Below are 12,349 nucleotides of genomic sequence, written 5' to 3' on the forward strand. Positions count from 1 at the left end.
GAACAGGCCATGAAGGGCCTCTTGGTTCGGCTGTGGCCTGGAGAGGCTCCGCCTGGGAGCTATTTCGGGCTGGTGCAGCGGCTGGTGGAGGCCTGTCCAAGGCTCGAAGTCATCAAGCGCTCCGTCTGCATTGAAGGTGCCCGTAGGGCCCTTGCCTGTGCTAAGGTGCACTGGGGCAAGCTGGATGCCGAGAAGCTTGTGAAGGATGGGCCACCACCGGGGAAAGAGCATCGCAAGCCCGAGAATTACTATAAGGATGTTCTGAAGGGTGCCTGCCTTGTGGCGGATGAATGTTCTAGGGATGTAATTTTTGAGTGAAACTTGCTCGTTTTGTCCTGTGCGCTGAAAACTTGTTCATATGCGCTATGCAATGCTGTTTGTAATTCAAAATATTACCTTCTGTGCGGCTGTTTATCAATTCTGAGAGATGGCAAGTCGTCGGCTTCTGCCCCCGTGCCGCTAGTGCTGGGGTGTTCGGGGATAAACCTGAGCGCTCTTTTTCCCATGTTTGGGTCCTTCGAGGGAGGCGCTCAGCCCAACGAACAAGGCAATCGGACTATAATGCATGAACACTCTCACTTAGCCATAGAATTCTATAATTTTAAATTTCGGCGAAGCCCCTGGTATTCGGAAGATAGAGTTCGGGGCGCTATCCACGCCTTGGCCGAACAGAGCCGGCTCCTCGCCCTAAGCGGCATAAGTCTTTAGGGACTCGAAAGACCTCTCGAACAGCGACCAGCTCTTGCCTCATCATGACAGTCAGTTTTAGCTTTCTCCACTAAGGTGCTCGGCCCAGCTCAACTAGGGCACAATCGCAGTGGTTCTCCTAGTGCTACCTTAGCCGATATAGCGGAACGTAAGGCACCAAAACATAGGAGCCGGGCAAACCCAACTATTGACCCAAGACATGATTCGGAGCCGATGCATATAATGCTATAAGTTCCGGGTGCCGCACTTTGTTAAAGTGTTCGGACTTCTCACACCATATTGAGGGTTACTAAAGCCCCTGGCGTATTTTGGTCGTACCAACGTGCACGGGTGCAATATGTCGTTAAGGAACATATATATATAGAAAAAAGGTAATGCAAAAATAGACAAAAGCTATGCATTATTTATTAAAAAGGGGTTGCGGTCAAAGCACAACAATACAAATAATGCGATAAGTGGAAGGTTGGACTGTTTAACATGTCCGTTCCAGGGGCAAGCTGCGGAATAGTATGCGGAACAGGTATACTGCTCGTGATAGAGACCACCTGGGAGTTCCGTGATGCGGCGTGGCTTGTCTGCTTCCCTGGTTCTCGCATCGTTTGTGTGGCAATTGAACTGCCGAACAGGCCTTCCGAAGGATGGAGTCCTGAAAGTAAGAGAAAAATAAAAAAATCAGCAACCCCTGGTACAGTTTAAGCCGCGTTTCGGGCGTGCCGTGATGGTGCCCCTCCCCCTGTACCCATGGTATCTCTAGAGTGTAGTTATGTACGCGAAGTACTAGCGTCGCCTTTTTGCGAGGGTTGGGGTTGGGGACGCATTGCTACGCCTGCTCGGATCGTGCCAGGCGGTCTTGTTGTAGGTTACTCCAGGCGCGCTTGACGGTGTCCGGTCGTTTAATGGCCGGGCTGGAGAACTGCCTGGAGAGGCTGCTTTGTACTTCCGCTGCAAGGGCCGCCGTGTGCTCCTCCGTTCGGAGGGAGCGTTCGGTGTTTCCATTGACCGTAATTACTCCTCGAGGGCCTGGCATCTTGAGCTTAAGGTATGCGTAGTGCGGCACCGCATTGAACTTGGCGAATGCGGTTCGCCCGAGCAGTGCGTGATAACCACTGCGGAACGGGACTATGTCGAAGATTAACTCCTCGCTTCGGAAATTATCCGGAGATCCGAAGACCACTTCAAGTGTGACTGAGCCTGTATAGTTGGCCTCTACACCTAGTATTACGCCTTTAAAGGTCGTTTTGGTGGGCTTAATCCTCGAGGGATCTATGCCCATTTTTCGCATTGTATCCTGGTAAAGCAGGTTCAGGCTGCTGCCGCCATCCATAAGGACTCTAGTGAGATGAAATCCGTCAATAATTGGGTCTAGAACCAATGCAGCAAATCCACCATGACGGATGCTAGTGGGATGGTCCCTTTGATCAAAGGTGATCGGGCACGAGGACCATGGGTTGAACTTTGGGGCAACTGGCTCTACCGCGTATACATCCCTTAGAGCGCGCTTCCGTTCCCTTTTGGGGACATGGGTTGCGTATATCATGTTCATCGTCCGCACTTGTGGGGGAAAACCCTTCTGTCCATTGTTGTTCGGCGGCCGGGGCTCCTCCTCATCATTGCTATGCGGCCCCTTGTCTTCATTTTCGGCATTTAACTTGCCTGCCTGCTTGAACACCCAACAATCCCTGTTGGTGTGATTGGCCGGTTTTTCGGGGGTGCCATGTATCTGGCACAAGCGGTCAAGTATTCAGTCCAAACGGGACGAGCCCCTAGCATTCCTTTTGAATGGCTTTTTCCGTTGACCGGATTTAGAGCCTCTAAATCCGGCATTAACTGTCGTATCCTCAGCATTGTCGCCGTTAATGCGACGCTTCTGCTTGTTGCGACGCGACCTGCCACTGCTGTCCCTGGTGTCCGAATTACCAGGGTTCTTGGTCATGTTGTTGCTACGAGCAAGCCAGCTGTCTTCTCCCGCGCAAAAGCGGGTCATGAGTGTCGTGAGTGCTGCCATAGATTACGGCTTTTCCTGTCCAAGGTGCCGGGCCAGCCACTCGTCACGGATACTGTGCTTGAAGGCTGCTAGGGCCTCCGCGTCCGGACAGTCAACTATTTGATTTTTCTTTGTTAGGAACCATGTCCAGAATTGCCTGGCCGATTCCTCTGGCTGCTGAATTACGTGACTTAGGTCATCGGCGTCTGGGGGTCGCACGTAAGTGCCCTAGAAATTGTCGAGGAATGCAGCTTCCAGGTCCTCCCAACAACTGATTGATCCTGTTGGCAAGCTGTTAAGCCAATGCCGAGCTGGTCCTTTAAGCTTGAGTGGGAGGTATTTGATGGCGTGGAAATCATCGCTGCGGGCCATGTGGATATGAAGGAGATAATCCTCGATCCATACTGCAGGATCTGTTGTGCCATTATATGATTCGATGTTTACGGGTTTGAAACCCTCATGGATTTTATGATCCATTATTTCGTCTGTGAAGCATAGTGGGTGTGCGGCGCCTCTGTACTGGGCTATATCCCGACGTAGCTCCAATGAGCTTTGTCTACTGTGTTCGGCCCTACCGAATTTGTGGCCGGCGTGACGGTTATCATCTTGAGCCATGGGGCGCCCACGCGATCTGTAGATCGATCTTGTTTGCCTTGCCTTGTCCTCCAACATATCTCGTAAGTCCGGCGCATATTCCCGTGCCTTGGTACGGGGTGCGGCTTGAGTGGAGGGCCGAGAGGCCTCTCTATCACGGCCACATCAATTGCTTCCTCCTCTAATCGGGGTAGCAACCTGCGCTTTGGGTAGCTCTTGGAGGGGCGTTCGAGTTTATGCTCTTCGTCCGGAAGGACTTCAGTCCATCTGTCGACTAGCAAATCTTGATCAGCTCTAAGCTGTTGCGCCATGGCCATAAGCCTGCGTTGAAAACGCTCTTGCTCGACGGGATCCTCTGGCACGACGAATTCATCGTCGTCGAGGCTTGCCTCGTCTTTGGAGGGAGGCATATAATTATCGTCTTCGACCTTTATGTCAGCCACTTTCTCATGAGGGATGGTTTCTCCATCCTCCTGTGCTAAATCTCGCTGGCGGGGGTTTTCTTCGGCGCTTTCCGGAGTATTATTATCTCCCGTGCTGGAATCGCCGCATTTGTTTTGGCGGGATTTTGAGCGGCGCCGCTGACGCCAGCGCTTAGGCTATTTCTTGGAGGGGTCATCCTCCGCTGTTCCGTCGCCATCTCCTTCTTCTGGGGTGTCCACCATATATATGTCATATGACGAGGTGGCTTTCCAGGGCCTAGTAGGCGCTGATTCTTCATTATCTACTTCATCGGCGTCCATACCGTCGATGTCTTCGGAGTCGAAGTCGAGCATGTCGGTTAAATCATCGATAGTGGCTACAAAGTGGGTGGTGGGTGGGCTTTGAATTTCTTCATCGTCCGTACCCCAACCTTGCTGACCGTAGTCCGTCCAGGGCTCTCCTAATAAAGAGAGAGACTCCAGTGTCTTCAGAATATCGCCGAAAGGCGAGTGCTGAAAGATGTCCGCGGCAGTAAACTCCATGATCGGCGCCCAATCGGATTCGATCGGCGGGGGCGCGGAGGGTTCGGAGTCCAGAGAAATGTCCGGCTCCTTGGAGTCACGAGTCTCGCGGAGTGCGGGGCTGGTGTTCGGCTCAATCACCGTTGGGATCGCAGCCCCCGAGGCCGCATCCAACCGCGGGTCTCCGAATTAAGGGTCGAAGCCGATGCGGGTGCGGCCTCCAGGGCACTGTTCGGCGGCAGAGCTAGATCATGCTCGTCGGGACAGTGCGGCGCGCTCGGCAGTGGCTCGAATCCGTCGAAGATCAAGTCCCCACGGATGTCAGTCGTGTAGTTTAAACTTCCAAATCTGACCTGACGGCCAGGGGCGTAGCTTTCGATCTACTCCAGATGGCCAAGTGAATTGGCCCGCAGTGTGAAGCCGCCGAAGACGAAGATCTGTCCGGGGAGGAAGGTCTCACCCTGGACTGCATCGCTATTGACGATCGTAGGAGCCATTGAGCCTGATGGCGACGACACAGAGGAACTCTCAATGAAAGCACCAATGTCGGTGTCAAAACCGGCGGATCTCGGGTAGGGGGTCCTGAACTGTGCGTCTAGGCCGGATGGTAACAGGAGGCAAGGGACACGAAGTTTTACCCAGGTTTGGGCCCTCTCGATGGAGGTAAAACCCTACGTCCTGCTTGATTAATATTGATGATATGGGTAGTACAAGAGTAGATCTACCACGAGATCGGAGAGGCTAAACCCTAGAATCTAGCCTATGGTATGATTGTTGTCTATGTTGTCCTACAGACTAAAACCCTCCGGTTTATATAGACACCGGAGAGGGTTAGGGTTACGCAAAGTCGGTTACAATGGTAGGAGATCTGTATATCCGTATTGCCAAGCTTGCCTTCCACGCCAAGGAAAGTCCTTTCCGGACACAGGACGAAGTCTTCAATCTTGTATCTTCATAGTCCAGGAGTTTGGCTGAAGGTATAGTCCGGCCATCCGGACACCCCCTAATCCAGGACTCCCTCAGTGGGCGAGGGAGATAAGATGCAGAATGCTACAAAATGAACCAATCCCTCTTCCCATAATACAAGAGTGTTTTGAACACTGGTGTACTGTACAAAACGTTCTTATATTATGGGACGAAGGGAGTAGCTGTTAATGTAAGTATAGTGATAGACCACGTTCAGTCCTTACAAGAGGACTGCAGAGCTAAACCTCTTCAAAAGCATTGGGTTGATTCTAAATTTATGTAAGAGTCCATACGGATCTTAAAATGTCCACCAAATGGATGATTACGAGGCTAACATGTGTAGTGATGCTACATAATCAAACAGCTATGAAAGTAAGTATGGTCATACAGGGCAAGAGGTACTCACAAGAGCAATGCAGTGTGCAGTATAGTTGCGAGATTCTATGGTCCCATGAGAACGAATGTTCTTCTGCTAACAGTTTTCGTACAAGTGAGACATTAAGGCAAATGCAGAAATGTAGTTCAAACTGTGATGTGATATCATAGACAGTACCTTACGCTGCAGCCGAGACCAATGTGTAACAAGATTATTCCAGTCACCGTCGGATAAATGTAGCATCGGAGACTTTACAGAAATTTCGTTCAGAGGCTTGCCATCGAAGTGCTCTTGCCTCAGGTAGGAACGATACTTCATCAATGAGTGCTTGATAAGCGCAACCAACCCTTGCTCATCATCACAATCCAGTTTGTGCCTCGCCTATTTAAAAGAATGAAATCTTGTGTCTTCTGTCAGCAGAAACATATGCAGTAATGACCATGAATAACATTAGTACATTACTTACGCGTAAGTTGCGGAGGAAGACTGGAAATTGTTCTGTGTCTGCGGTATAATCTTTCCATGAAGGAAAGATGCGCACAAAGTTCCTGACAACAACATAATATTTGTCTTCTAAACTGGGAAGAAATGGAATAGGGGTCCTATTTGCTGCAATTGGGGCTCTCTCTGGTTCGAAAAGGGATTTGGCAACTGGATTTGGTGTACTCTTTGCTGGAATGGGGGTTTTGCATCGTACAGCTTGTGCTATGTCAACTGGCATAATCATACTGTTTGCTGCAGTTGGGGTCTGCTGAGTTGGGGCATCAGAAATGACCAGTGTAGTAGGGCTAGAGTCTGCTAGAGTTGGGGTATTTTGTGGGTCAGGTGATATTGCAACTACACCTAATGGGCTATTTGATTTATCAGGTGCCACTACCTTTTCCAAATACTTTGCTTGTGCTCCTCCAAGATCAGCAATCGCCCTCTTCCTTTTGAACGTCCGATACACAAGAACAACATTTGAATGGATAAATATGGTATGATGACAGATGGAATATGTACTGAAAATGGATAGGCGGGGCGTATTCACATACACGATGTGTAAACTAAGCTAATGGCAGTTCAACAGAGTAGAAGCAATGCAAAGCATCAGTTGCAAGATACGTGCGAGCAATGTAACCTTGGAAAGTTAGAGCAAGTACCTTGATGGGTGAATAAGATAGGGCATATTCCTCTGACTCCTCTACTAGGGAGCTACATTGACTTAGGTCTCCCTCTAGCTCAGAATCACTATTAGGATCATATTCTGAGCATGAATCTGTAGGTGGAGAGTGTTTGCATTGCATTGCATCCAGACTTGATTTCAGTCCCTTAATGCCAAGTTTGACAGCCATGGCATTGTTCTGCTTTATTCTTTTCATGCACGCAAGCTCATAATCATTATGATGCTGTTCAGAATCTGAGATTCATTAAAACATAAAAAGTAGTGAGATTATCTATGGAATGCATTGCGGTTTCAACTCGGAGAGTGTCTCCGTATAAACCCCTGCATATGCAAAGTTCACCTCCCCAACCGTGCTGACCAGACCACACACAGAGATACACACCCGAGCGGCGAACATGCATTTTCGAAACTAATTTAGGAACATTTAGCTGACCAATCAAACAACTCGGTTTTAATAATATCAGATTCGTATTTGAACAACTAAGCTTGTTTAGTTTGATGAGTGGAGCAGTGTTATTATGACACGAAGCATGTATTCTGATCGTATAGTGATCATAAAAGGGGGAAACTCTAAGCATATATTTTTTAGCAAAAGAGGGTTTCCCCTCTGATTTCTATTAAAGAAACCACCACGGAACCAACATGATCAATTAAACCCTAAGCATGATCAATTAAACCGTATTATGGCTGTGCCATGGCAGATTTGAAGCTGCAAACCGTAGAAATGATATTTAGCATCCATTGTTTGCTTCAAACTAAGAACTAAATTCTAAGAGCTGAAAAGAAAGTAGAGTAACCAAGTTAAGATCTATTTTCTGGTAGAGATCAAAAAGTTGAGGAGATATGAAGTACCACCTCTCTTGCGGCACCGTGTAGGCATCGGGGGTGCGATGGTTGTCGGTGACGTTGAATCAGAACTGCGACGGTAGACGGGTGCATCAGGGGATAAGTCCCGTTGTGGTGGAAGAGAAGGTCGTGTGAGCGGCCCCGGCAAAGAGGACGACAGCGCCGATGAAGCGAGAGGACGCGATGCAAGGCTATTGGTCCGTCGTCGTGGATGAGAAACGTCCATCTCTAGCAGTGGACGATGCGGTCTTGGTAGGCGCTCCGGCATGGTGGAGGACGGTGGCGATGGATGTGGTGGAGGACGGCGGCGATGGATGGGGTGGCAAACGGAGGCTAGTGTGGGAATGAGGTGTTTTAGCGCGCACGGTGTATGAATGGGAAAATGGAGGGAGAGGTACGGGGAACCATGTTTTCGGGACGCGCCTGTCTGAAATATGGGAAAGTTACGAACTTATCCCCCGTTTCAAATTTGAACGTCTCGTCGGTTGGGGATAGGATGGTAATCTCGCATCTCCCAAATATTTGCCGGTAACTATTTCGGGCGAGGAGAGGGTGTTTTGCCGCCCACGTTTGGCGCCCATGGTGTATGAACGGGGCTGACAGGTAGGGCGGTTGTGTCACGTCTGATGGAAGTTACACATCTGCCCCTATTTAAAATATTAGCCTACATCTATTTCGGACGAGGAGAGGGTGTTTTGCCGCCCACCGTGTATGAATGGGAAATGGAGGGAGAAACAGAGCTCTTTCAGACGAGCTTGAATCAAATGAGTTTTGCCGTCCATGTTTGACGCCCACCGTGTCGGAATGGGCTCAGAGGCGGTCGTGTCACGTCTAATTGAAGTTACTAACCTACCCCTATTTAGAGCAGTGGAAATCGGGCCGATGGATTGTCCATATAATGGGTAGACAGTAATTTCCATCTCCCAAACACTTGGCTTCGGGCAGCCGATGTGGGAGTGGACATTTTGCTGTTGCTTTCGAATTTCGGGACAATAAGCATCCACGTTTACCCTGGCAACTAAATTCGAATCCATTTTGTATTCCTATATGAATCTTTATAAATCATTCTATGTGTTTTTATATATCTTCAAAAGGACGACAAAGATGTATTCCACTGTCATATATGAATATGGTTTACAAATGCCGATACTCATATTCAGAAACTAGAATCCAGTTTAAGGTGAATTCGAATATTTGGAACACTTCATGTCCAACTCAAATGTCACACGCAACATAATGTGTACTCCCATTTAGATATGTACACAAGCGATGTATCAAGATTCAAATACCAAGTCAATCAACCAACATGTACGGAACTAACAGACATATAAACACTTATAGAGTATATGGATCAATAATATCAACTAACATACATAAGCCAGGTCGCTGTACTTTTTTTTGCTACAACAGCATCCTTTTTTTAGCCAGCATCTTGGCCCTTTCCAATGCGTGCCACTTATGGTCCATCTATACTACTATTGCTGAATGCACATTCAGCCCGATTGGCATATTTGTTGGTCTGGCACAACAATCCAAATGAAATGTCTCCGAGTCTTATCAATTAATACAGACTTGTGCTCAAATAAAATTACAAACAAAAAACAAAAAAAACAATAATTACATGATCTCTAAAACAAATGGTTTGATTGATTACATGAACAGACAACACAAAGGTTATTCAACTATGGAAAGAACATTTCACCTATGATTTACCAAGTAGGAATTTAGTTTCCTTTTTTCCTTCAGGACCTTAACAATCTGGTCAGTCTCCACTAGTTTAGCCTCTAGAGCATCAGCAGTTGGCAATTCATAATGCACGATTGGGCCGGTGCCACTGATGTGGGATGATGCAACATCCATGGGGACCTCGCTCTTTGATCTTGGGCTAACCTATTTTGCCATTAAAGTTCCGATTGGATTCAGAAAAGTTGAAGTTAGCAAAACATCTCAACTCGGAGTTATAACAGCAAACCAGTTAAACAAAAAAGGAATTAAAGAGTTTCAATTGGATGCTGAAAAGTAGTTATTAATATCATTGTAACCCGTTGTTGCAGCAGCAAAGCAGTTAAACAAACAAGTAGATATTTAAGTTAAGGCAAACAGGTAATTCTTAATAGTAATTATCAAACACATAGATAGGCACAGTCTACAATATGATTAACAGGCTGTGCCATTATGTAATCAGTAGCAAACTAAATTAAGCCAAGCAACGTAATTGAACAATTTTGCAATAAGTGGCTAACTAAAATTCCGAGAAGCAGGTAACTGAACTTACGCTAGTTCTTTGTACAGGCACACTGCAACTTCTTTTTCGCTTACAAGGTTGTACGAAGGAGTCCATGGCATCAATTGCTTGGACACGCAGTCCCAATACTTCTTTCTTCCCACACTGCATGGGTAAGTCGAATGGTTAATCTGGTAAGATGGTGTGTCCTTGATATGTTATATGAGGACATGTAGTCAGACTAGTTGTAGCCAAACACATCACACTGGCTTTTACTGTATATTTTGTGCGATTAGTTTTGGCATATTGAGATCTAAGCAATCTACAATAGGATGAAAAGACTGACATCCTTCACATTATTGGCGAACTCAGTTCATAGAAACAAGCAATTCAACCATTCTGTGGGTAAATCAAAAGCGCCACTGGAATATTTTTCACTATCCAATCATACACGCAAAAAGGGGCGACACCACCATAGGGGCTGGTATGGGCGGCCGCCTCATGTGGCTGGAAAGTGTGCACCTAGTTTGAGTCGTCCAGGTTGGCCCACGCTAGTTTTGTTCGTCCCAACGCACGAGTAGGCAATGTAAAAAATGAAGAAAAATGTTTCAATTTGGATGGGCCAATAACATAAGTGCAAGGCAGGCCCTATAGCAGGCTCGCGGCCCAAACGAGCTCCTCCCATATCGATCGACAGCAGGAAAAATCCCAATTCATTCGCTCCAGCCTCCAGTCTGGTTCGCTCCTAACCTAGCCGCCGCTAGACAGACCGACACAGCACTTCCTCGCGCCCTCGTTGGAGGGCGGTCGCTGGGCTTCAAGCGAACGGAAGGACAAGAAGATGAAGATCCAACCCTGGGTGTAGCCTGCGTGGGAGGCAGCGGCAGCAGCACGGGCATGGCATCGAGCTTGCGCAAACAGACAGTCGTAGCTTGCAAGGGTAGCATGCGCAACGAGCAGGTACATCACATCCTTGATTATATCTAATTTAACTCTTCAATTTCTGGCCAATAGTTAAACCTGGCGGTGTTGTAAAACTGCTTGTATGTACGGAATCTATGAGAAAATGAAACCAATTTCTACTTATTTTATAACTCCCCCAATCAATACTGAACTGGCTGAATCTAATGTATCTAATCAAGTTTCCGGTGCAAACATACAAGCTCATGTTGTTCTTGAGCCTGATGTGTCTAATGAATAGACTGCTAATGAAGGATTTGATGCAAACATTTTACATGCTCCTGGTGATGAACATATAGTGTCTAATGAGGGATCTAATGCAAGCATTTTGCAAGCTCATTGAAGGATTTAGTGTCTAATGATGATCTACTATGTTGAGAGAGATAGAGATTTGCAGGCATTGATGACAAGCAAATTATAGTGCATTTTCATAGCTTGAGGAAATGTCGAGGCCATCTACCAGAAAGCCCCTGTATCATGACAACATAGCATAAATAATTTTCTAATCTGTTGTTTGAAACTATTGGCATACTTGTGCGGGATAGATATATTGATATGCAGTTTGCGCACTGGTTATACGTGCAATTACACTTTGATATTTTCAGCCAGAGAACGAATAATTCAAGCAGGTACAGACCATGTTTGTAGTCCTTGTACACCATGTTGCATTTTGTGTTTTTTGGTGCTTGCATCATTTAGTGTTTATAATCTGAACTACTTTGGATCATTAGCTGGTTTTCAAAGTGCATGTAGCTTCACATTTCTCAAGTTATGTTGATTTCCAGAGTGCAAGTGCCTTCGTATTTTTTAAGTCAAATGTTCGCCCCTGGTAACTTGAATTCGTGGATCAGCCACTGCACACAAATCATACACGAATGCCAGTATGAATTAAATGAAATGCAGGGACTTACGTTAGCAAATTGTACAGGCTCACTGCAGCTCTGCTTGCGCTTGGGATGTTCCATGTACAAGTCCATGTTACCACTTGCTTGGATGTGCAGGCCTTGTGCTCCTTGCATCCCCCTCTGCATTTTTGACACGGCGAATGGTTGATCAAATAAGAGAAATTGACCTTGATGTTGTACCGGAGGACAGATACTTACAAGGTTATACGGGTGTGCGGGATGTGTACTAGATCCCGTAGCGCCGTCATGCTTCGCTAAAATATGGATTTGCTTGTTTCAGATGATATCTCCAGAAGAAATAAGTGTTAAGGTCAGAGTTGCATTGGCGTGTAAGCTAAGAGAGCAGTGGAAGGATATCCAAACACGTCGAAACAGTGCACAAGGGAGTGATGTGTGGATACCTAGTTCGGGCTGGCGTTTGGGCATGCTCGCCTAGCTAGAGTGCGGGTCACTTCAGAGCCGTTGAGGGTGATGCGCTGGCGTTGGCTGGCTGCACACGGATGCAGATCTTGAGTGGCAGTGGAGCGCTACGATGCGGTGGATGAGACCGTTGGTGAAGCCCCAACGGCCTCGGGGGGCGGAGGTGCGAAGATGTGCTCGGTGAAGTAGCCCCGGTGAGCTGGGAGACGGCGTCGGTGAATCGCACCTGATGCAGTGGAACTCGGTGTCTGTGAGGC

Source organism: Triticum urartu, chromosome 5A, assembly GCF_056163025.1.
Source record: "Triticum urartu cultivar PI428250 chromosome 5A, HENAU_Tu73, whole genome shotgun sequence".
Classification (NCBI taxonomy): Eukaryota; Viridiplantae; Streptophyta; class Magnoliopsida; order Poales; family Poaceae; genus Triticum; species Triticum urartu.